The sequence below is a fragment of the Pinus tabuliformis genome, chromosome 5_1, assembly GCF_031772625.1.
Source record: "Pinus tabuliformis cultivar Carrire ecotype Pingquan chromosome 5_1, CPIR1, whole genome shotgun sequence".
Taxonomy (NCBI): Eukaryota; Viridiplantae; Streptophyta; class Pinopsida; order Pinales; family Pinaceae; genus Pinus; species Pinus tabuliformis.
The window spans coordinates 620111935-620134786 of NC_142305.1; the positions used below are offsets into that span (position 1 = coordinate 620111935).

General features: G+C 38.4%; 1 pseudogene; it reads left to right on the plus strand.

Annotated features, from left to right (window-relative positions):
• The first annotated feature begins 587 nt into the window (after nucleotides 1-587).
• Nucleotides 588-4234, plus strand: LOC149166458 (putative mitochondrial adenine nucleotide transporter BTL1; annotated as a pseudogene).
• Nucleotides 4235-22852: the final 18618 nt, after the last annotated feature.

A 22852-nucleotide genomic window follows, 5' to 3' on the forward strand; every position in this document is an offset into this window, starting at 1 on the left:
AGCCCAGTAATCTTCAGATCTACAACACCCACAAATATGCCTCAATTTCAACACAAACACGGGCAAAACAGGGACTACCTGTAATGGCAAAATCTCATAGAACTTACGCGTGAGAACCAGAGGAGGCGATGGTGCAGAAGAATTGGAGACCGCGACTGTTGAGTCCTTCATCTCGACATCTTGAGTAGCCATCCTGGGCTTGCTCGTTAAACCTGAAATGGACCATTTTCGACTGTAAATATGTCGGGATTAATGGAGGCGAAATGGTGTTAACCCCGCACCCACCCTTACCTGAACGATTCTTTCCTTCGCAGCGAGGGAAACACAGAGCATCACAAGGATCGACGGTTCAAGTCTTTGTAATCATCTAACATCTAATCGTACGGTGTCCAAGGATGACAGGTAGGCAAAAAGGGGGATGGATTTCAGAGGGAAACGCCTTACGGCGTAATTACCGAAAGTATTATGTACAGGTGGGCTAACCGCTATATAGCATCGTTCTCCATAATCGAAATTGATCCAACAAACTATTTTCATGGATTTGTTCTGAAACCTAAAAAGGATTATTGGCACCATGGAGGCTGGCAATGGGTATTGTGGGTCTCCTCTATGGCATTTGGGTTTCTGAGATTAACAGTCCATACTTGAGGTGGGGTGTGAAAATCCCATAACTTCAAGTCATAGAGCTGTTGGCTCTGAGCACCATGGATCCCTTAATTATGAAAAGTATGGAGGCAAAGTTAGACAAACTACCCAGCAAAGAAAATTTTCAGGCTCCTGATCTGCGCAAAGCATTCCAAGTAAGTATGCTTTTCTACCCTTGGTACAGACTCCAGAGTAGAACATTGGAGATCCTCAATTTCAAATTTCAATCCCAATGATTTAAGTATTATTTACTGAACCGAGTAGAGAGAATTTCATACTAAACCCACCGCAGTAAATTTTACTTGAAGAAAATGCTGACCCTCCGACTGCTCTGTCTCTTTATATTGATATGGGAATCCCAATTTCTCTCACCTATTAATCTTGATATGCATGCAAACTTTATTCAAAGGCAGATCATTTAGAGAGTTTACCAGTGGAGCTTTGTCCGGGGCCATGGCTAAAACTGTAGTGGGTCCTTTCGAAACTATTCGGTAACTTTTCTTCATTTATTCTTCGTTTTATTCAGAGACAAGATGAAATGTTTTTAATCTTTTTATTGGAAATTTCAAGTTTCATTATGTAGACAGCATGGTGATTACTCTATAAAGTCCAAGATCCTACTAGAAGTTACTGCTTAGTAATGGGAAAAATGGAAAGAAAAACTCTTTTTTTTTTCAATATCTATTATTCTTAGTATCCATTGGGGAGTTGGGGGTGATGGGAGGAGGGTTTGGTTCCAGACATTTTTTTTCTTCCTGTTCTTACTATTTTTTAGGTCTTGGGCTTCCTCAAATTTATAAAGCCTTTTGTCTCTTATTCATTCTGATTGGTATGAAAGCCCATAGGCTTTGCGTCTCCCCAGGATGCAGAATGGTTAAGTTGGCTCACTAGTGAAAGCAATCCATTTTTGCTACTCGAGTCAGTTTTGGAACATATATATTATTTGAGAGCGTAGTATCCTGCTTTAGTGCCTTTGTTCAGTTGATTAGGGTTGTTCAGTGTGTTTTGAATATGCCTGTGTAGGATCGATTGCCAATCTATTCAGCTTATTATTTTGTGGGCTTTTCTACAGATTCTCAACCTTGATATTCAATCTCACTGACACTTGCTATGTTACTGGAGTTTGTCTCTGAATCTTTTGTTTGACTAGTTGGCTTAGTGGTTGGGACAGGATGCTGCCATGTAAACATCCCAGAATATAAATCCCAGCAGGTATAAAGTTTTTCTGTGTCTATGTGTGAGGGATGGTGTTTGACTACTTGGAATTGGTTTCCATCCATCAACAAAGGGGTTTAACACATGTCCAACAGGCCAAATTGGTCTAAGTGGGTGTTTAATAGGATACTTTATCCTTACTATAGTGACATATCCCTGTGATGAGATTTGGCTCCACATAAATATTTCCTCCTCTTTCAGTTAAATGATTATGTCTGCGAACATTCAACCCATTCACAAGAAAATAAGCAATCATGCTGAAGAACTAGATGCTTATGTCCTCCAAATTCTTGATGCATTTTGTCTAGAGAAATGCTTTTATATTGATTTTTCAGGAGTGTTATGCTTCAAAAGGGTACTACACTCAAATGTAAGAGAATGACTTTACAATTCTTCTTTCAGACTTTAATCTGCTGAGTATCTACCACCTATCAAAAGGTGGAACACATGATGGCTTATGTTATTTGAATGCCCTCTTTATGGAGGTGCATTGGCCCACAAGGGGCAAAGTTGCAAACATGTTACTTAAGAGCATAAAACCCTAACATGTCACCTAAAGAGAATAAAACCCTGATTGTGACCCTATTTTCACTGGCCTGATAAAGTCCAATCTGACCTTAACATTAGACAAAGAAAATGAGAATAATTAAATTCTCAAGTATTGGGGTTCTTTAATGGATAGAGGAGGATTGGGTCCAGGGACGATACTAAGTGAGGATTTTTTTAGTGTATTCATCATTTGTAGGACTGAAAGCTCAGCTGTCCCCTCGAAGAATTCTAAGGGTTATATAAGTACCACCTTTCTTATGGAATACAACATGGATGTGCAATAGCTTTTTTTCTTTTTATAAATACAACCAATTAGGTCTTTCAAAATTTGTCTTATGTGTTCAATTACTTATCTCTGAATTACCTTTCTAAACCATCTGGTTGTTTCTTACCGAATAATTCAGAGGTATGCATGTTTCATTATCTGAAGAAGAGATAGATGAGCTAGAGAAAGCTATTGTCCTGTCTCTGAAGTATGAACTGGAAATTTCAGTATCATATGAACTTGGTTTCAGTTATGTTTTTTATGCTGCTGGCTTAAGCCATTATGCTTGATGGAAAAGGAATCCAATGTATTTTGCAAATGTCTCCTCCAGGACAAGGATGATTGTAGGTGTTGGTTCAAAGAACATTGTTGGGAGTTTTAAAGAGGTGATGAAAGAACAAGGCTGGAAAGGGTTGTGGGCTGGCAATGGCATTAATCTACTTCGGATAGTTCCTACCCAAGCAATTGAGATTTGCACATTGGAATCTACAAAACGATTTTTAACATCTGTCCAAGACCACTGGGAGAAGAATGGATGTCCCTGAGTTCAAATTGTTGGGCGGACTCTAGGTTTGCCAGTATCCTGGATTTCCCCAGTTGCTATAAGTGGTGCTGTTGCAGGTGTCGCTGGCAAATTGTCTTGCTATCCTTTGGAGGTCTTGAAGGTAGTTTTTTTGCTTCTGTAACTAGTAATGTTTTTATACAACTTTCTAGAAAGGTGCTTGAAATAGATATTCTACTAAGGATCCAAGTCACATTTCTAGATATATTGCATACTCAAGCAGGAATTTCTTTGGCAATCTGTGAGTCAACTCAGTAAAGGTAATTTCTTTCTTATCTTGCAAATCAGGACCGTTTCACTGTGCATCCTGGAGTGTATCATAGCATCAGGCACGCTCTAAGGAAAATATCACAGGAAGAAGGTCCAGGAGCTTTATATGCAGGCCTTGTACCCACTATAATTGGTATGGTTCCCTACAGTACATCTTATTATTTTGTATATGAGTCAACAAAGAGAGCATATTGCAGATCATGCAACAAGAAGTCTCTGGACCGGGTAGAAGCACTTCTTATTGGAGCCTTTGGAGGTGGGTTCACTTTCTAGCTTATGCCTACTTTAAATGGAATAAAACAAAGTAGTTAATTATTAATCCACATAAGATTTCCTCAGTTATTATTATGAAGTTCATTAATTTATTGTAAACCACTTAGTCCTGACTTCTTGTTTCTATATGGGCAGGGCTTACATCCAGTGCATTAAGCTTTCCACTGGAAGTAGCTCGCAAAAGACTCATGGTTGGCATGCTAAAAGGCAAGCAGCCAACAAACATGATTAACATTATTAAAACAATCATTGAGGAGGAAGGATTGAAAGGACTTTACAGGGGTTGGAGTGCAAGTTGCCTCAAAGTTGTGCCGGCATCTGGCCTTTCTTGGATGTTTTATGAAGCATGGAAAGATGTTCTCCTAATCGAAGGGAGTCACATATAGATTGCAGAATATATCAGTACCTTTTTTTTGGTTCGACCCTATGGTGACGTGCAGCATAGTTTTGATCCAAGACCCCTTCAAGCTCGACGAGAAATGTGCTAGGTTCTGATTTCATAGTTTTTAAGATCATGCTTTTTTGTTAGACCTTTTCATTAGGGATACACCTGGGAAGAGGAAATTCAAGTTTTGCTGAAAGGGAGATTCTGATCAAACTATGCTAAGGGATGTATGCCAGAGTTCTTATCTTGCATTGGCCATGAATATCCATTGAAAGAATCTGCGGTGGCTGGATGGATTTTAGTGGTGTTAACAATGAACATGTGCATATTGTGTCAGCGGCTGGTGTGCTAACTCTCGTGTGTTGGGGGGCACTAGAAGCCCAATAATCTTCAGATCTGCAACACCCACAAATATGCCTCAATTTCAACACAACCACGGGCAAAACAGGCACTACCTGTAATGGAAAAATCTCATAGAACTTACGCGTGAGAACCGGAGGAGGCGATGGCACAGAAGAATTGGAGACCGCAGCTGTTGAGTCCTTCATCTCGACATCTTGAGTAGCCATCCTCAGGATTAATGGAGGCAAAACGGTGTTAACCCCGCACCCACCCTTACCAGAACGATTCTTTCCTTCGCAGCGAGGGAAACACAGAGCATCACAAGGATCGATGGTTCAAGTCTCTGTAATCGTCTAACATCTAATCGTACGGTGTCCAAGGATGACAGGTATGCAAAAAAGGGGATGGATTTAAGAGGAAATGCCTTACGACGTAATTATAAGTCTTAAATTAATAAAGTTAAACTCAGATTTTTTTTACTTACAAGTATTAAGATATTTTATCTTTCATAAATCAAATACATAAAAGTATTTTTATTTGTTATCTTTATGCGGTGGTTTTTAGTGTTTGGATTTTTATGTGGCGTAAAAATTTGCGGTGAAATCTTGATTTGTGTTATTTAAATTGGTTTTTTAACTATATATATAGATTCAGCGCCCTGGAAACCTCTAGATTACCCATCAAACTTGTGATTTCAATAAATTCCTCGAGATTTTAGAAAAATTAAACCAAAAAAACCCATCTAAAAGACTTCAACCTCTAGATTACCCATCAAACTTGTGATTTCAATAAATTCTGTGAAATTTTAAAAAAATTAAACCAGAAAAAGCAATCTAAAAAACTTCAAACAAAAACACTAAAGACCACTCTTATTCTCAATGGAAGATTTTGAAAATCATATGGAAAACGGTGAGGTTAATTGACTTTATTATTGTAGAATTTCGAGATATCTTCTGAATCTGTAATAAGAATAAGTTCAACACTATGTTCGAGACTAGAACTATGATTGTTTGTTTGTTGTTGGATCAAGAAGTGCTCCCATAAAGAGTAAAAATTAGTCTAACGAGGCCACGTTGACATCGGTTTTAGGGCGATTCCTATTTCCAACCCCATAGAAAAGTTATTGCGCCTGACATGCGCCCTCGATAGCCCCATATAACACGCCCTTTTTTTTTTCTAGTCATCACCACGCGTGTTATATCTGGCTATCGAGGGCGCATGTCAGGGCGCAATAACTTCTCTATGGGGTTGGAAATAGGAATCGCCTCGGTTTTAGTACTAGAGGAAGGTAAAAGCCAGTAAGGTAAAAACAAGTAACTCTATAGCAGGTCGACATCGGTTTTAGTGCTAGACGAAGGTATCAACAAGTAATTCAATGGGTGCAATTTTTTCTTATGTGAATATGTGTCGAGGAGCTGAAGATAACCCATGGGTGCAGTAATTTTTCGATTTTACAAACGTCTAATTCTTCTACATGAGTTAAAAAAGCCTCACTAGGAATAATGTTTGTCTGCCTTCGTTATTTGTCCTTTTTTTAAAATTAAAATTCGCTATTAGCCGAAAGAAATTACATATTGTATAACTCTCTGTTGTGTGTTTTTTTATTTGTGGTTGGAAAAATCAGAATGGGAAACTTTTGTTAAAAGAAAAAGCAAATATCATGAATTCACAAAATAGAATAGTTGTAAGGTTTACTAGTATTATGAAGTTACAAAAATAGAATAGGTTTAAGGTTGATTAGTCTAAAAGATATCTAAGCAAAAATTATTAGTTTTCACAAGTATAAATATACTAGAAAATTAGACATATAAAAGAGTTTTACATATTTAAAAGATTAAGAGAAGGTGTAGATGTCCACTTCAATGGGTACCATGTTAGTGAGACTGTCAGGAGTAATTCCTCTTCCACATGTGATAGTAGCCTCAATCCTTGTCATGTAGTTGTATTTAGCCTTGAATTGTGGTTGGGGCTTATCTAACATCAATATGATTTATTCTTTCACATCAATTCTTTCCGGGAGGATCTTACCAAAGAACGACTTCAACTGCTAATAGAGATCCACAATGTGTGAATATTGATTTTGAAGCCCTCTCGTATGGCTTGTATCGAGCACCCAATTAGATACAATCACAATAACCTTTGAATCAAAATGACAATCTCAACTTCCTTTGTTTTCTACAATTCGTGTTGAATCTCTAGTGGAATTTGCATGTGAAAAAGACAAGCTAAAGACTAGGCTTGAGCCCTTGTGCAGAAGCCTGTAAGAACTACATAAACCAAAACCTGACACTGCTTAAATTTTGAGACTTCCCCTAAGTACCAAGTCCTCCCTCATTTGAGTCCTTTGAAAACTAGAGCACAACCATAAGAACCAAGGTTGGAACAAACGTTGGATGGGAGGCCTTAGGATAGGAGGGCATGATCCCATTACCAGCTTGTGGTACATTATCTACCTTGAAGTCAATAGGAGAGGAGGAGGTTTGGATCACTTTAAACCCTAAATAGAAAACCTAAAAAAAATTGGGTCATTAAGGGCATGCCCAAGGCATCCAAAATGATTATGGGCCCGATTAGATTGCACATCCAACTTTTCATCCATTTTTATGCTTTTAGAGTGGAAAATTTGATGGGATCATCTTACAAGAGCAATTTTATTGGTGGGGCCCAATTTCGAGAATTGAGGTATGAAACCTTTTGCAACCATTTTGAGGCCTTAAATGTCGTCTTTTCCCTCCTTTTTGTGGAGCATGGGGATGGGAGGGGATGGGGGAGGGGTGTAAAACTTCTCTGCTTAAGTGTAGGACCCCATGGTGTTATTTTACACTCAGGGACCTTTCCAATGGTGTAAGAAAGATGTTAATTGGAGTTTGAATGCAAAAGTTCTGCCTCCCACAAGTTGACCTATCATGACTTACACCTTAATTCAAGAGGATGCCATGTCATCCCCTATTATTGAATGAAAAGGGGATATCCACACGAATACTATGAATAATACTCTAGAATGGTCAAATTTGTGACTCTAATTGAGAGTTGGAGGAGTCAAACTTAACCCTTAGTTGGCTATCGAGATGTGTTTAAACTAAGACACTAGGATGAAAATGGGTTCCATTCATTTTGATTGTATTTTGTTCAACAATAGAGTACAACAACTTGAGAGAGGTTGAGTGAGAGCTTGAGCATAAAAAAGGGGGTTTGTGTTATGCAACATACCACATACCACATGTCTTAGGTAACTCCATAGCAAGCCTTTCTACTTGTATGATTTCCATCCATACAAAAGAAAGAAAAGCAACCTCAACTTCCAACCACGTTTTACCTTGAAAGGGTTTATCTTGGTGCTCTTTTGGTGTGTGTGTTTGTATTTAAATATTCTCCATTTTTTGCATTTTATTTATTGCATGCATAAATAACAAAATAAGTAATAACGTATTTAGAATCTAAAGGAATTTTAACTCTTCATAGTATAGTTTTCACTTTACTTTAATAGATATGTTGTGACAAAATATCCAATGGAATATCCGCAGATGTTTACAGATTAACACTTGAAATTTGACCCATAAAAAATGAAATACTCCAAGTGAGCACTGCACACACACCGCAAAGGGTCAAATTGAGGTTAATATGGTGACCAAGTGCTAAAGGAGACGATGAAAGGGAGGAGGAGGGTCCTAACTTAGAATTAGACATCCTAAAGGGGTAAATCTAAACTAATTGAAATGGACCCAAAGAAGGTGATCCATCATGGAAAAGGCATATAGAGAAATATTGTGTCATCTTCAGGTGGTCATGTATGAAAATGGCATGGGATGGACCTCTAGTTGGGTAGGCATATGTGAATAATCATGTGTGAATTTCATATGCTACATATTCATGCTTATAGGTGTTGCTATTCATACGATGGAAACAATAGTGAATTGCAAGGAAGGAGAAGAAAGTAACCAAGAAAATAAGACAAAGTGAAAATAACAGTGGCAATAATAACAAAGCAATGATGCATGGGGGTTTCTCCTTTAGTGTGTGTATTAAGAACTAATGCACAAACACGAAAAGTGGGTAGCCTCCACTATTTGAGTTTACTTAAGTACTCAAATTTTCATGGAGACCCCATGCCAATATAGTTAATACAAAGATTGAAGTCATCACACAAGTATGAAAATAATATGCTATCAAACATATATAAGTCAAAGATAAATTGAAAGAACAAGATGTAACAAAATGCATGACATGCAAAGAATGTTGATAAGGGACCAAAATAGCTAAACTATGAAATGACATAAATAAATATAACTACCATATTAGTAGAATACTAGCAAGATTATGAAATGAAACTATGAGTAAGTCGAACTACATGAAATGAAAGATGGAAATTACACGGTGCAAATAATGCATTGATTATATTTATCATGAAGGGGATACAATTACTTGATTATGAAATAGATGTTAGAAATGAAACATGCTAAGAGGGTGATAATTGCACACATTTGATTACAAAAGCTAACAATAGAGGCTAGTTGAGGCATGGTAGGTATGAATATGACGATTTCATTACCAAAAGAAATTTGTGTAGCTAAGAAACAAAGGTTACTAACTTGCTTGGTGGTGGAAAGGGATTAGCGACACCAACTCTCGGGGGAGGAAAAGAAGTGAAAAAAAGAGGAAAGAAGGAAGAGGAAAGTGACATGCAATAAATCTAGTGAATAAACATTGAAGGCCAAAGGTAGCATGTGATAATGCTATTGTTGAATTGCAAAGGCAATAGGTAGCTAGTGACAATACTAAAAGTGATAACATTAGAGTTGAACTAGTGAAATAAATAAGGGATATGTGATAACACTAAGGTTAAGCTAGTGAAAGAGAAATATAATAGGGGCAGACATTGGAAGAATGGTTGGGAAGGATATATCATCCTTGGTGCCGATGGGATATCACAACCAATACCGACATTCCAAGGAGGTGAGGAGGAGGGATGATAGTTCATCAAACCTAGGAACAAATTAATTCTAGTTGATACCTACCCATGACAACAATGTAGAGGGAGATAACATTGGAAAAGTGACCAAGGGAAAGAAAAAACAAGAGAAGAGAAGAGGAAAAGTGAGGTGGGGTTTCCTTTTGTATATTAGGGTAAGCAAGGAGGTGAAAAATGAGGAAAACATGGTGAATCAACAGAAATAAGGGTATTGTTAATTTATTGAGGTAAAAAATAATAATGACACAAGGCCTATGTTTCCCCCATAAAGGTACCATTTCGATATAGTAATTAATTCAACTTGGTTAAACATACTAAAGTATGGAGACCCCTTAAGGCTAACATGAATTTGAGATACCGAAAATCACGGGGGCTCCACTCAATGAACCTCTCACATATCATGTGCATTCATGGCATACTAAACAATATCCCTAATTTGACTACATATCGGGAAATAACTCTAAAAATCACGCTATTTAACCCCCTACCAATACAAACCTAATACACCTTACCAATTTAAAAAACCCCTACTTTCAGTAGATATTGTAGGTATCCATTTTTCATTAACATTTTTTATACCCCTTTATATTTTTTAATTAACTTTGAGCTCCATTTTTTATACTTGCCAATATAAAAACCCTTTACCCCCTATATATTATTTCATTTTTTACTCAATATATATCCCCCATTATCAACCCACGTGGTATGGTATTGCTCCTCTAGTGAAGCCCCCATGCCAACAATAGGCTAAGGACAAAGGCATGAATTTCCCAAGTGTACAAAGGGTAAGTAAAGGAGGAAACTTGAGACGAAGGAGGAAAGGCAAAACATAGAATACCATGAGGGAGGAGAGAGAGGTTGCCTTCATTTGATTGAAGTAAGCAATGAGAAAAATAGAACCCTCCCTATGTAGAATAATGGAGAGACACAATGCAAGGAGAGGATGGAATAAGGAAGAATGATAACCATGGGTAGCCAAGACAATCGGAATTTTTGTGAAGCATAGGATATGGCTCCAATCAAGTGAGAAGGCAAGGGACCACCACCATCTAAGAGAGTAAGAACATGTTCCTCAATAAGTAGATGAGGGAAAGATTATTATTATCCAAATATTTAACAAATTGGAAGTACACACCATGTACACAAATGTGAGTGTGGAGCACAACTAAAAAATAAATAAGAGTGCTAAGTTACACAATAACTCCTTTAATAATTGTAGAAAACAGTCCAAATCCAAATACATTCATACATCAAAATCACATCTCTTCAATAATGACTACATGATCTCTATATATACCTATTCATACATTGCATATGTGGCCCCTTCATTATTAGGTTGACACCATTACATAGATATCTAAACATACATGTGGATATGCCCCTCCTTAGGGTAATATCATATACATTTAAGCCCATATAAATCCTCCTTGGGGCCATATATTAGAGTGTTCAAAGAAATCTTGTGCTATGATGCCAAATGTTATGTTCGAAATACTCATAATATCATACAAATCCAAAAGTACATACCATCCACACAAATGTGAGTACAGAGCACAACTCTAAGATATATAAGAGAGATAAGTTACATAATAACTCCTTAAATAATAAGAGAAACTCCTCCAAATGCCCCAATACATTCATACATCCAAATCACACCTCTTGAATAATGACTACATGATCTCCTAAGGAGAAAGTCCTTAAACTACCTAGTGCATAGGACAATGAAATATGAGTCAAAGAGGTCAAGTAGCAGATTCAATGTCAATTAGGTTTATCTCTAGTGCTTGGGAGGAATGATTTTATCCTCCCCACCTAGGCTCAATTCTCACAGGTGACATGTTGAGCTCATATTGATTATATTATTGTAATGGCTTATGGGCGCTTTACTTAACGAACCTTTCGTGGCATGCTAAACAATACCCCTAATTTGACTACATATTGGAAAATACCTCTCAAAATCACATTATTTAACCCCCTACGAATATGAACCCAATACACCTTCCCAATTTAAAAAAACCCCTATTTTCACTAGATATTATAGATATCCATTTTTTCATTAACATTTTATATATCCCTTTGTATTTTTTCATCGACTTTAAGCTCCAGTTCTTATACCTGCCAAAATAAAAACCCTTTACCCCCTATAAGATCCGTAAACTGTCGTGGATATTCCACTAGGCAGTTTGTCACAACAAATCTGATAATATTATATATAAAAAATTGATATTCTACATTATTACAATTTTATTTAACTTTAAGATTTGTATATTTAACTGTAATTAGTGCATGCACGCAAATGTAAATTACGCGAAAAAATAGAGACCAAAAAAATAAGTTCACACACACATAAGACACAAAATATGCTTTGGGAAACCCTTTCAGAAGAAAACCCAGCTGGAAGGTGAGGTCACATCGCTCTCATTCTTTTTCCAGAAATGTGATCACGGGTACAAAGAAGTAAGTCCTGTGGCCCACGGGCTGCTACAATGCACAAATCCTCTCCTTGTGCTCTACCTCCTATCCCTCTTGGCTATCTTTGCTCATCTATGGAACAAAATTCTCTCGAAAGAATGGCCTGCCTCTTCCTCCTAGTGGTCCGGTTATAACACAACCTGACAGCCTACTAGTGTTTAAGTTTGAATATATCAAATCTTAACTAGAGTTACAATATAGACTCTTCTAGAGTCTTTTACATCACAAACACAAGGCTAGACCCTTTTCCATGAATAATGGGGGCTGACGTGACATCCTCCCGAATTATAAGTGTGAAAACAAGAAGGTGAACTTCTGAGTGGCATAACTTGTGCATACAGACTATTATTGACGCAATTCTTACGTCGTTGGAAATATCTCTGTGTGTATAATAGCATGTAAAGGTGTTGCACTAAAGCAACAAATTTTTACCCCGAAGAAAACATTGTTTGATGCCTCAAAACACTCCCGAAAGGTTTCAAACCTCGTTTCGCCAAACTATGTCCCTTTGGTAGAAACGGTCCTGCAAGCTGATTCCTCCACTTTTTCCACTCCAAATGCATCAAGATGGATGACAAAAAATATAATGATACAAAATGGATCACTATATATCCCCCAATATATTACGTCATTTTTTACTCAATATATATCCCCCAATATGAACCCATGTGGTATGTTATTGCTCCCCTAGTGAATCCCCCATGTAATGACTTTGATCCTTCTTGTCATACGATCTTGAGCCTTGAAGAATATCTTACCCTTGCATATGTACTAGAGGGTGGGGTTCTTGGTTATAGGAATGATTTGGTCCTCCTCACCTAGGTTTAATTCCAACAAGTTATATGTTGAGCTCATAAAATGAGTATATTCTTGTAATGGTTTTGAACCTTATTGTCCTACAACCTTGAGCGAAGAATTTCTTACCCTTACCTATAGGCCAGAGGGTGGGGTGCTTGGTTATATGGGAAAAAAAAGCAGAGGAATATATGAACACATCCTTTTTGGGTGAGAGACATTACTCAAATGGTGAGGCAAGGGAGGTAGATGCTGGATCACATATGAAAAAATTCAAGAAGGGTCTATTTTCTCTTGAGAGCACAAAAAATATTGTGTTATGGGTTGTGTGCTTATGATACCTACACCACTAGTTAGGATCCTTGAAGATGAGGCCAGAGAGATAGGAAAGACATGAGAATTCCCCAAGGATTCAAGCCTATCTAGACTTGACATATATGCTAATAGTACTCTAAAAGAGTTACATCATAGAGCAAGCATTTGGATTTTCACCATTGAAGAGTTAAGGAGGATGAACATAATCAATGACATCTATAGGAATATGGAATTTATTTTCCATTCCACCACCCTTCTTCTCTTCACTGTCACATTTCGATTCACCATCACCATATTTATCATCATCCCCTTCACCATCCTTCTTATCCTCACCACCGGTACCTTCATTCTTTTCCCCATTCTTTCCTACCCTCATCCTTTCTTGTCCCCCTTTTAATTATCTCAATCCTTATTCTATGGATGATATTGATATAATTCATGGTCTTATTTTGGAAAATAATGACTCATAGTTGTTATTATAATTAGTGAGTAGATGTATCAAATGTAAGGATTAGAGCAAGCTACACACACAATTTGTTTTGTTTTTGATGGACTAGGAATGGAGTTGAGGAACTAGAATCTAAGCCATTTTTTTTTTCCCTTTTAGTATGCATATTACATAATAGTAATCATGTTAGGATATTATGGAAACTCAAACTTAGATGTGGGTTACTATGCTTAATTGGTTCATTCCATTATGATACTTGTGTAATTTAATGTCCAGATTGGAACCATCATTGTTACTTATAGAATGCACCAACTATTGTATTAATATATTTTTTAATTAACAAAAATTAAATTTCATAGGCGTGACATTATCAACATTTTCAATTTTTGTTTTCTTGTTGAGCAACAAATATCAATTCAACATTGTATCATTGCTTTGCCAAAAAAAAAATATTTCAAGTCAACTTTCCTCTTTGTCTTTGAAGCTATCCTAAGTTTCTTGAAATGGAATGTATAACTTCATTTCTCTCTATAAAAATTGTGAAGGTATCTATGTTCATAGTGTATGATATGAGGGGTTTTGAATTTTTTTCATTTTTTGCTGACAATGTATGATATTTCATGCACTCATCTAAGGAAACAAATTTAAAATTTTATGTCTTGGAGTGTACCTATATATGACAAAAGTGCACATACTATCCTCTAAATCAATAAGCTCGAATGCTAATAGTTCTAATTTTTTTAGGATAAATGTTATTTTATCGAATGGAGACCTGTTCAAGAAAATTGTTCTCTTTGAGCTACAATGCAAAGGCAATGAGAGGAAAATATGAACTTGTTGATGGATAGGCATCTATTGTGTGTCCAGGAGAAATTTCAAAGCTTATGTAGTGTTTGCATATTTTCCTCTTTATTCTTTGCACATTACTAGCATATCTTTTAAAACATATTATTCAATGTGCAATCCATTGTTTTCATACATGAGATGAAATATGTTGTTGCATCATAAGCAATGTGTTTGTGTTTTCATTACATGGTTGTGACACCTTTCTAGGCAATGCATTCATCCACATGTTTATTAGGAAATTATGTAAATATGATTATTCGAGATGGTGAACCTTGCAACATAAATACATACTTTTTTGGTGTCAACCTTATGTCATCCAATAAATTTGTAAAGAGACAATTTCATTGTAATGTTCTTGTTGAAAATATCAAAGAATTGTTTAATGTTTTCCTTTGCATTCTCCTTGTTGCATTGCAATGAATCCAATGTTGAAATTTTATCTATTGGGGAAAAGAGTAATCAAATTTGTAGGTAGCCAAGTGTTGATTCTTCTGCGTTAGCAATGAGAAGTGGAATAGATAGAATGAAGATTGCTGCTAGCTCTGATTCTAGACACACCCGCTAACAGTAAGTCTTTGCATTTTATATCAAGCCTTACTTGATTCCTTATTAATTAGTGAGCGTAGCTCATTTGCTATAAATAGCTCACTTACTTGACTAAAATAGATAGATTCATGTGAGTGATCAACTTAACAAATTGATCTCGGGGATCGACCCGCTTAATAAATGAGGGGACCCCACTTTAATCAGAGAGGAAATGAATGTAACTTAAAGGCGAGTGCTTATCCCAGATATTGTTTTGATAAATTTTACAAGTTTGAGTATGATGATGTGTTTGAATTTTTACAAGATTGTTATCCTGCATTGTCGAGTAACAAGAAATATACCTATCATCAAATTTATTAGTGTCATATTTTACTACTTAGCCATAAAATAGGTGTGCCACATCCCATAGTTGTCCATATTCAATATCGTCATAGGAAATATGCCTATAAAATAAAGTCTCAGTGTCATGGTTTAATGCTTGGCCATAAAATAGGTGCACCCCATACCCATTGTGATTCACGTTCATGTCCATTGCCTATGCTTAGGAATTTTAATAATAACTAAGTCACTGAAATGCACCTCCATACAACGAGATATTTTATGGAATCAAATTCTTAAAAACATTGAGTCTATTATTGTAGTGTTTGTTGCATGTGTGATACAGGTGGATATTGGTGGCCACCCACCTATTCCATGACAGATCAACTAGTGGGCATTTTTCAGGTGACAGTACTACGCACGAGATTATATGGGTTGGTTTCTATTGGCCCACACTTTTCAAGGATGCTCATGATTATGCCCACAAATGTCTAGTTTTTCAAAAATGTGCTAGCTGAGATAAGAAGCTAGTTGCCCTATTGCAAGTCATCGTTGTAGAAGAACCATTCCAACAATGGGGCTTAGAAGTTATTGGTGAAATTTTTCAACACTCATCGAAGCAACATCACTACATTCTCACGACTACATATTACTTCATGCAATGGACATAAGTGATTCCTCTCAAGGAAGTGAATGATCAGGAAGTCATTAGTTCACTCAAGGATAACATTATCACCAGGTTCGATGTTCCAACTTCACTTCTTTTCTATAATGCATTTTATTTCTTATCACTTAAACTCTACGATTTTGCATTAGAAAATGGCATTGTATTGAAACGTTCAACTAATTATTATCCACATGGGAATGGTCTTGCTAAGTCAACCAATAAGAACCTTATCTGTATTAAAAAAAGAACATCTTATTTAAATAAAATAACTGACACAATGCTTTGGTGAATGCTCTATGGGTTGACTGTGTCATGCGTAAACCTTCTCTGAAAACATCTCCCTACTTTCTAGCGTATGGAAAACAACCCATCCTACCTTCGAACATTTACCTACATGCCCTTCAACTTTCACAGGAATCTCCGAGTAAACCTTATATTTTGGTTCAGAGTAGGATAGAAACGCTCTTGAAGTTACAGGAAGAAAGGAGCAAAGGAAAAGAAAAAATTGTTCTTCATCCAAAACGTATCAAGATATGGTTTGATAAGAAGTCCACGGGGAAGAAGGAATTCAGTGTGGGAGACATGATATTTAAGTGGGATAAATCCCATGAAGAGAGGGGAAACCCACTAAGTGCTAGTGCCTATGGATCAAACCATTTTTTGTTCATAAGAAGCTTGGCCATCACACTTATCGTCTCCAATATTTGGATGGGAAGATTGGATCTCTTCCTCTCAATGACCAAGATTTGAAGCAATACTTTCAATAGTATTCTAGGGTTGTGTCCTACCCTATGTATATATTCTGTTGTTTTTGTTTGTTTGTCTATCATGTTTAGTATTTTTGCTTGCCTTTTCGTTCTTGTGAATAAGCCTCGTGTCAAAGTGTGTTTTGGGTTCCAATGTGTGTGGGAAAATGGAAAAGGGCTTTGTGACACTGCAACATTTTGCTAACCTTTAGTCCTTCTTCTCCAACTTGGTTCATACCTTTTGGTTGATGATGTTTTGATGGAAAATACGATCCTTGCATAAGGAGATATTTGTGTAAAACCATGATACTTGTATATATTCTAGGAACCTCATTCCTATGCTCAGATCTTTATGTTTTATTGTTTTGCATGCTAATCCAATCAAGTAGAGAAGGACAAGGGGAAAATATTAATGAGAAAACTCATATTAGAGGTTTTATATATGCTTCTCTGAAGGAACAACCTCTTCTTCTCTCAATAATTTATTACTCCTCTTCCACCCCATGAAATAAATAAGTGTCGAAGCACAATCCTATAAAAATAAATGAATAAGGGGTGAAAGAAGAGAAAGGCTTCCCGTGCAGGGAGATGAAGCAAGTAAATTGCCAGGGTATTGTTCAAGCTCATTAGCAGTGAAGCAATGGTTGTGTTATTGTAGCAACTTCGTCAGGGTACTATCCAAGCTTGTTGGCAACAAAGAAACACCAGAGGTGAAAACTCGTACTATGAATATCTTAAGCTTGTGAATTACATTAACCTTCTCTTGAATCGAAACATTCCGATATGGTTGTCCTTATGAATGTGTACAATGGAGAAAGAGATGAATGGGACTATATCTATTACCAAGTTAAGTAGGGAAGCCAAAGTAATCTGGATGATGAATCAATACTTCTAGAGAAACTACAACCTTCACAAAATATTACACCAAGGCAAAGAAGCTGAAGTTCAACCAGTGCGTTGCCAAGTGTTGACCTTGCTACAAAATCCTCCGAAATTTTAGCCTACATCCAAATTTTGGAGCCTCCTCTAACCTTGCATGTTGTCGTCACTAGTAATAAGAGTCATTCCATGTATATTCTCTAAGTTTTCAAGTCCCGTTTGGAAGAAAACCAAAGTGTCAACTTTTGGCATGGGAAATGTCGCATATTGTATAAGTGAAGTAATGGTTCATCTCAAGGGGTAATTTTGGTGCCAATGAGTCATGTTTATCATGTAGACATGTATTACATGCATACCCAAAGTTTCATGCATTGCTTCACAAGTGTCGTCACTGTCCTTGCAAAGTGTATCTTAAGTGTCGCACTTAGGGGTGTTATACTCCTATAGTAATAGGTGTCATATTTCATGATTGACTGATTGAGCTCTATAATATGTTCATCCTTTCCTTGCTGTAAAGGTTTCCATATTGTGAAAAAATAAAAAAAATAAAAAAATGTAAAAAGGGTATACCCTAAAGAAAAATCAAAGGGTGAAAAAAAAATGGTCAAAAGAAAAAATGAAAAGAAATGAACCCTAAATAAAAAGACCAGGAAAGTGTGCAAGTTCAAATGCCACTACTATTTCATTTTTTTGAAAATAAAGCACTGTGTGCAACTTGTCAAAATATTGCCACAATTGATGAATGGCCAAATAGCTTAATCTTGGTCAGTTCATGTTTTAGAGATAGAGAATAAAGTCTGTCCAAACTGTTTAAACTTGGCAGATAAGTAGATAGGTAGAGAAACAAAGGAGCTCATCAGTTTAATCTGAGCCCTTTGAAGAAGTAAGTGCAGACTTAGATAGGCTTATAGGCAAAGAAAAGAAAAGTTGAAAAGGGTTTGCTAGTCCAAGTGCACCCAGTGAAAGAAGAAAAAATGTTAGGCAAAGTAGGCACGGTAAGCAGTTTTGGTGTTGCCAAATGAGACTTGTGATAAATTTTGTCTCTCAAAATGTTAATCTTACCTCTTTCACAAGTACCATGGCAGTTTTTTTTTTTTTGATGCAGCTCAAGCGAGGCATGACTAATCTCCCATTCATATTCTTCCCTAAATCACTTACTAATCTCCCCCAAAGGCATTAAGATCTTCTTAATATCGTTAAAGTCACTCATTCCATTTTTCATCAAATGCCTAAGTAAAACCCCATTTTTACTTAGGGAAGTGGCCACATTTCTTGTATAAACCCCTTTTTTAGCCTAAGTGTTAAATGTTAAATTTCTAACATTATACTTTGCGCTGTTTATTTCATAAACTCATATTAACGATTAACATGGTTATTATATAAATCCCTAAAGATTTTACCCATCCCGTATTATAAATATATTAAAAACCCCCGCTATTGTATATACCCCGCCCCGGTTGAATATAACCATATCACTGCTTGACGTGGGTTAACAAGTTTATCTAAAACTTGTTAAAACCTTTCCACCACGCATAAATGGGATTAATTAGCCATTCGGGCTAACTAATAACCAAGCCCCGACACATTATAAACCCGCCCGATACCTTTAAAAAACAACGTATATTATATTGGGCCCGCAGTGCTAACCTTCCACCGGATTTCATATGCTTCCGCCGTCCGATCCAGACTTGATCATCTAATGGCCCATAATCATATCGCGATCCCCTCCATCGCCGAACATTAACCCACGGGGAACCGACGATTTTACCGCCGTATGCCCGCCATGTGTCACTCCGTCGCTATGCTCGCTTGCCCTCCGCCCGAAACGCCCTAGCCCAAAAGCAGTGCGGGAAAAATAGCTTACCGCCCTCCCTTTGACCCCTCACTGACGTCACCTGCCATGTTATCCATACCGTACTCCTGCTGACGTCACTCGTTCGAAAAATCAATTTTCCCGCCCAAATCATTTTTGTCAATAAAGGGAAAAAAAGGTCATTTTTTAATGTTTTCTGCATATAGCGCCCGCACACTCCAAAGCTTAAAACTGAATCAGCTCCAGTTTCGACCCCCTCCGACCAGCATAGCTACAAAAGCAAGCTTCTCAGCACTACCATTCAACCCGCCATTTTGTAGTAACACAGTTGAACCAGCAAACATAAGGACTTCCAAGCCTGCAGGAGAGAAAATCAGAGATTTACAGGATGTTTTGCTACCCCAGCCTGCAGAAACCTACAGAAACATGATGTACCAGAGAAAAATGGTGATAAGACACCTTAGCAGACAGCGGTGATGATCCGGATTTAAACAGGAACGCAACAAATTATAGAGATAACCATATACCCAAAGATGCAGCGGAAATAATACTTCATTTCATTAATGGAAAATACTGAAATATGCTTACAACCAGAAATGGAAATAAACCAACTAGGGCGATGGTAGCTTATCTCTGAGAAGAGATGTGGTGGCTACATGCCTCTGAACTGTGTTACAATGAGGCTCGAAGGCCTATTTATTGTTGAGAAACAATGGAAAACCCTTAACATTCCAAAACCTAACCCTAGGAGATGAAACGCCAAACTATGGGCCTCGTTTGGGGGTAAGTTGGTACATCAACTTCCCGGGGTCGTAACTTTGGCATATGATCTCCGTTTGACGCGTACAATAGCTCCCTGGATTCCCCAAAAAACGTCGTTTAGGGCCTCAAAACGGCTCCGGAAGTTCAAGACCCGAAAAACTGCTAAAAATAGTAAGTTGTGCTACAATTAAGGAAACTAAAAATGCTGAGAAAGACAATGGTGGGGGTCCAGGTGGACTTGGCAGGTGGCCACCAATATCCACCTGGATCATTCCTCCCCCCTTAGGAAGCAATGGTCCCCATTGCGTTGAGCTCCTCCATGAGATGAGGAAACTTCTGCTGAACTTGTTCCCTGGTGAGCCACTTTCCCTGCTGAAGGAGTTGGCCTGCTTTGACAACTCGATACAGTTGGATATTCTGTTGGCGAGTGTTCTTGATCTGTGTGTCCATGATCCGATCAGTTGCAGCTTGTTCCATGCAATCTGGATTTAATTCTGTGGGTTTGAGCTGTTCTGCAATGTCGGATGTGTCTAGCAATGGTGGAAAGTATGGCCGAAGACGGTCCACATTGAACACTGGGTGCAGGCCAAGGAATTGGGGGAATGCTGAGCTCAAATGCATTGTCTCCCATAGCCTTAGTAATGGTGTAAGGACCATATCGGAGTGGTCTCAATTTCCGATAGGCTCCAGTAAGGCGTTCCTTTTGCAAATGCAACCAGACTTTGTCGCCCACCTGAAACTTGTGTGGCACCCAGTGTTGATCATGGTGCTGCTTGTACTTGGCATTTGATTTCTCAAGAATGTCATGGACCTGCTGGCGAATATGTTGGATGCTCTCAATGAAGCTGGTGGCCTTATCTGTTTCGGACTGGACATGAGCTGAATTCATGTGAGTAGCTGCAAGGGGCATGGCCACATCAATGGGGCATAGTGGCTGGAATCCCAAACCCACCTGAAAAGGGCTATGGCCAGTGGAGCTGTGAAGAGCTCAGTTGTAGCTATGCTGAACATAGGGGAGGCTCTCGTCCCATGTGCGTGGATGCTTTGAGTTATACATGCGCAGAATGTGCACAATCATCCTGTTGACAACCTCTGTCTGGCCATCAGTCTGAGGATGGAAGGCTGTGGACTTCGTGAGTTTGGTGTCCAGCATTGACCAGAGACTGGACCAAAATGTGCTGAGAAACCGACTGTCCCGATCTGAGATGATAGATTGTGGGATCCCAAAGTGTACCCACACTCGTTCAAAGAAGAGTTTAGCAGTGGCTTCTGCTGTGATATTCTTCTTGCATGCCATCATAATGGCCATCTTCGAGAACCTGTCGACGACCACAAAAACACAGTCATTTCCATGCTTAGTGGAAGGAAGGCCTGACATGTAATCCATGGAGATGGATTCCCAAGGTCGACTAGGGGTAGGCAACGGGGTATAGAGGCCATTCTTCTTAATGGTCGGTTTGGCAAGACCTAGAAAGCTGCGGAGCTCTGTTAGAGTGGTTGGAGAGGGCCAATCCCGAATGACTTGGATCTTGGCCGGATCAACATGTACCCCCTGTTCATCAATGATGTATCCCAGATACTGAACCTGGGTCATGCCAAAAGTGCATTTCTCCAAATTGGCACATAGCTTGTGTTGCCGCAGTGTTTGGAGAACCTGTCGGATGTGGTGGAGGTGCTCTTCCCAACTCTGGCTGAAGATCAGAATATCATCCAAGTATACTACTACAAAGGAGTTGGTGAATGGCCGCAAGATGTCATTCATTAGCCTCATAAAGGTTGCAGGAGCATTCGTCAATCCGAAAGGCATGACCAACCATTCAAAGAGGCCCTCCTTGGATTTGAAGGCAGTCTTCCACACATCGGAGGGTTCGATTGGTACCTGGTGATATCCTGACTTCATATCGATCTTGCTGAAATATTTCGCCCCCTTTAGTTGGTCTAGGAGGTCATCAATCCGCGGGATCGGGTACCTATTACGGACAGTGATCTTGTTCAGCGCCCGATAGTCAATACAGAGTCTCCACGTCCCATCCTTCTTCTGTACCAACACGATCGGGCTCCCACAGGGCGATGAACTCGGACGGATGTGACCTTTCTGCAGGAGCTCCTGAATCTGCCTCTTGATTTCATCGTTCTCCAGAACGGAGCACCGATAAATTGGTCCATTGGGTAGCGACGCACCTGGGGTCAGATCGATGGAGTGCTTGACTTGACAGTGCAGAGGAACCCCTGCCGGGGAGGTGAAGATGTCCTCGTACTCCTCCACAACCTTGTCCATCTGTAGTTGTCGTGCAGAGGGACCCCGTTTGGAGGCCGCGGCCACTGTCTTCTTCTTTCCTTGAGGGCGTATCATCAGGAAAAAAAATATCCTAGTTTTGGAAATGATCTTACTGCATTGTTTTGCAGTAATCAAAGAGATGGCGACAGGTGGTGTTACCTCTGGTATCTGAACAACTTATTTCCCAATGTAATAATAACAGCACGGGGCCTTGATTCATACACAGCATGTCGCTTCCACAAGTATGGTTGTCCTAGTAATACATCACAAACTTCAAGGGGAGCAATGTCACACAATACCTCATCCGTGAAGGGCTTGATGTTGTATGGAAGGCGACACTGCTGGCTTACGCGAAGATCTTGTCCTTGGTGAAGCCACCCAATGGTGTATGGTTGTGGATGTGCTGTGGTCGGTAAGCCCAACCGCTTCACGACCTCTGCCGAAATGAGGTTCTTTTTACTCCCGCTATCAACAATGAACTGTATCGGGGAG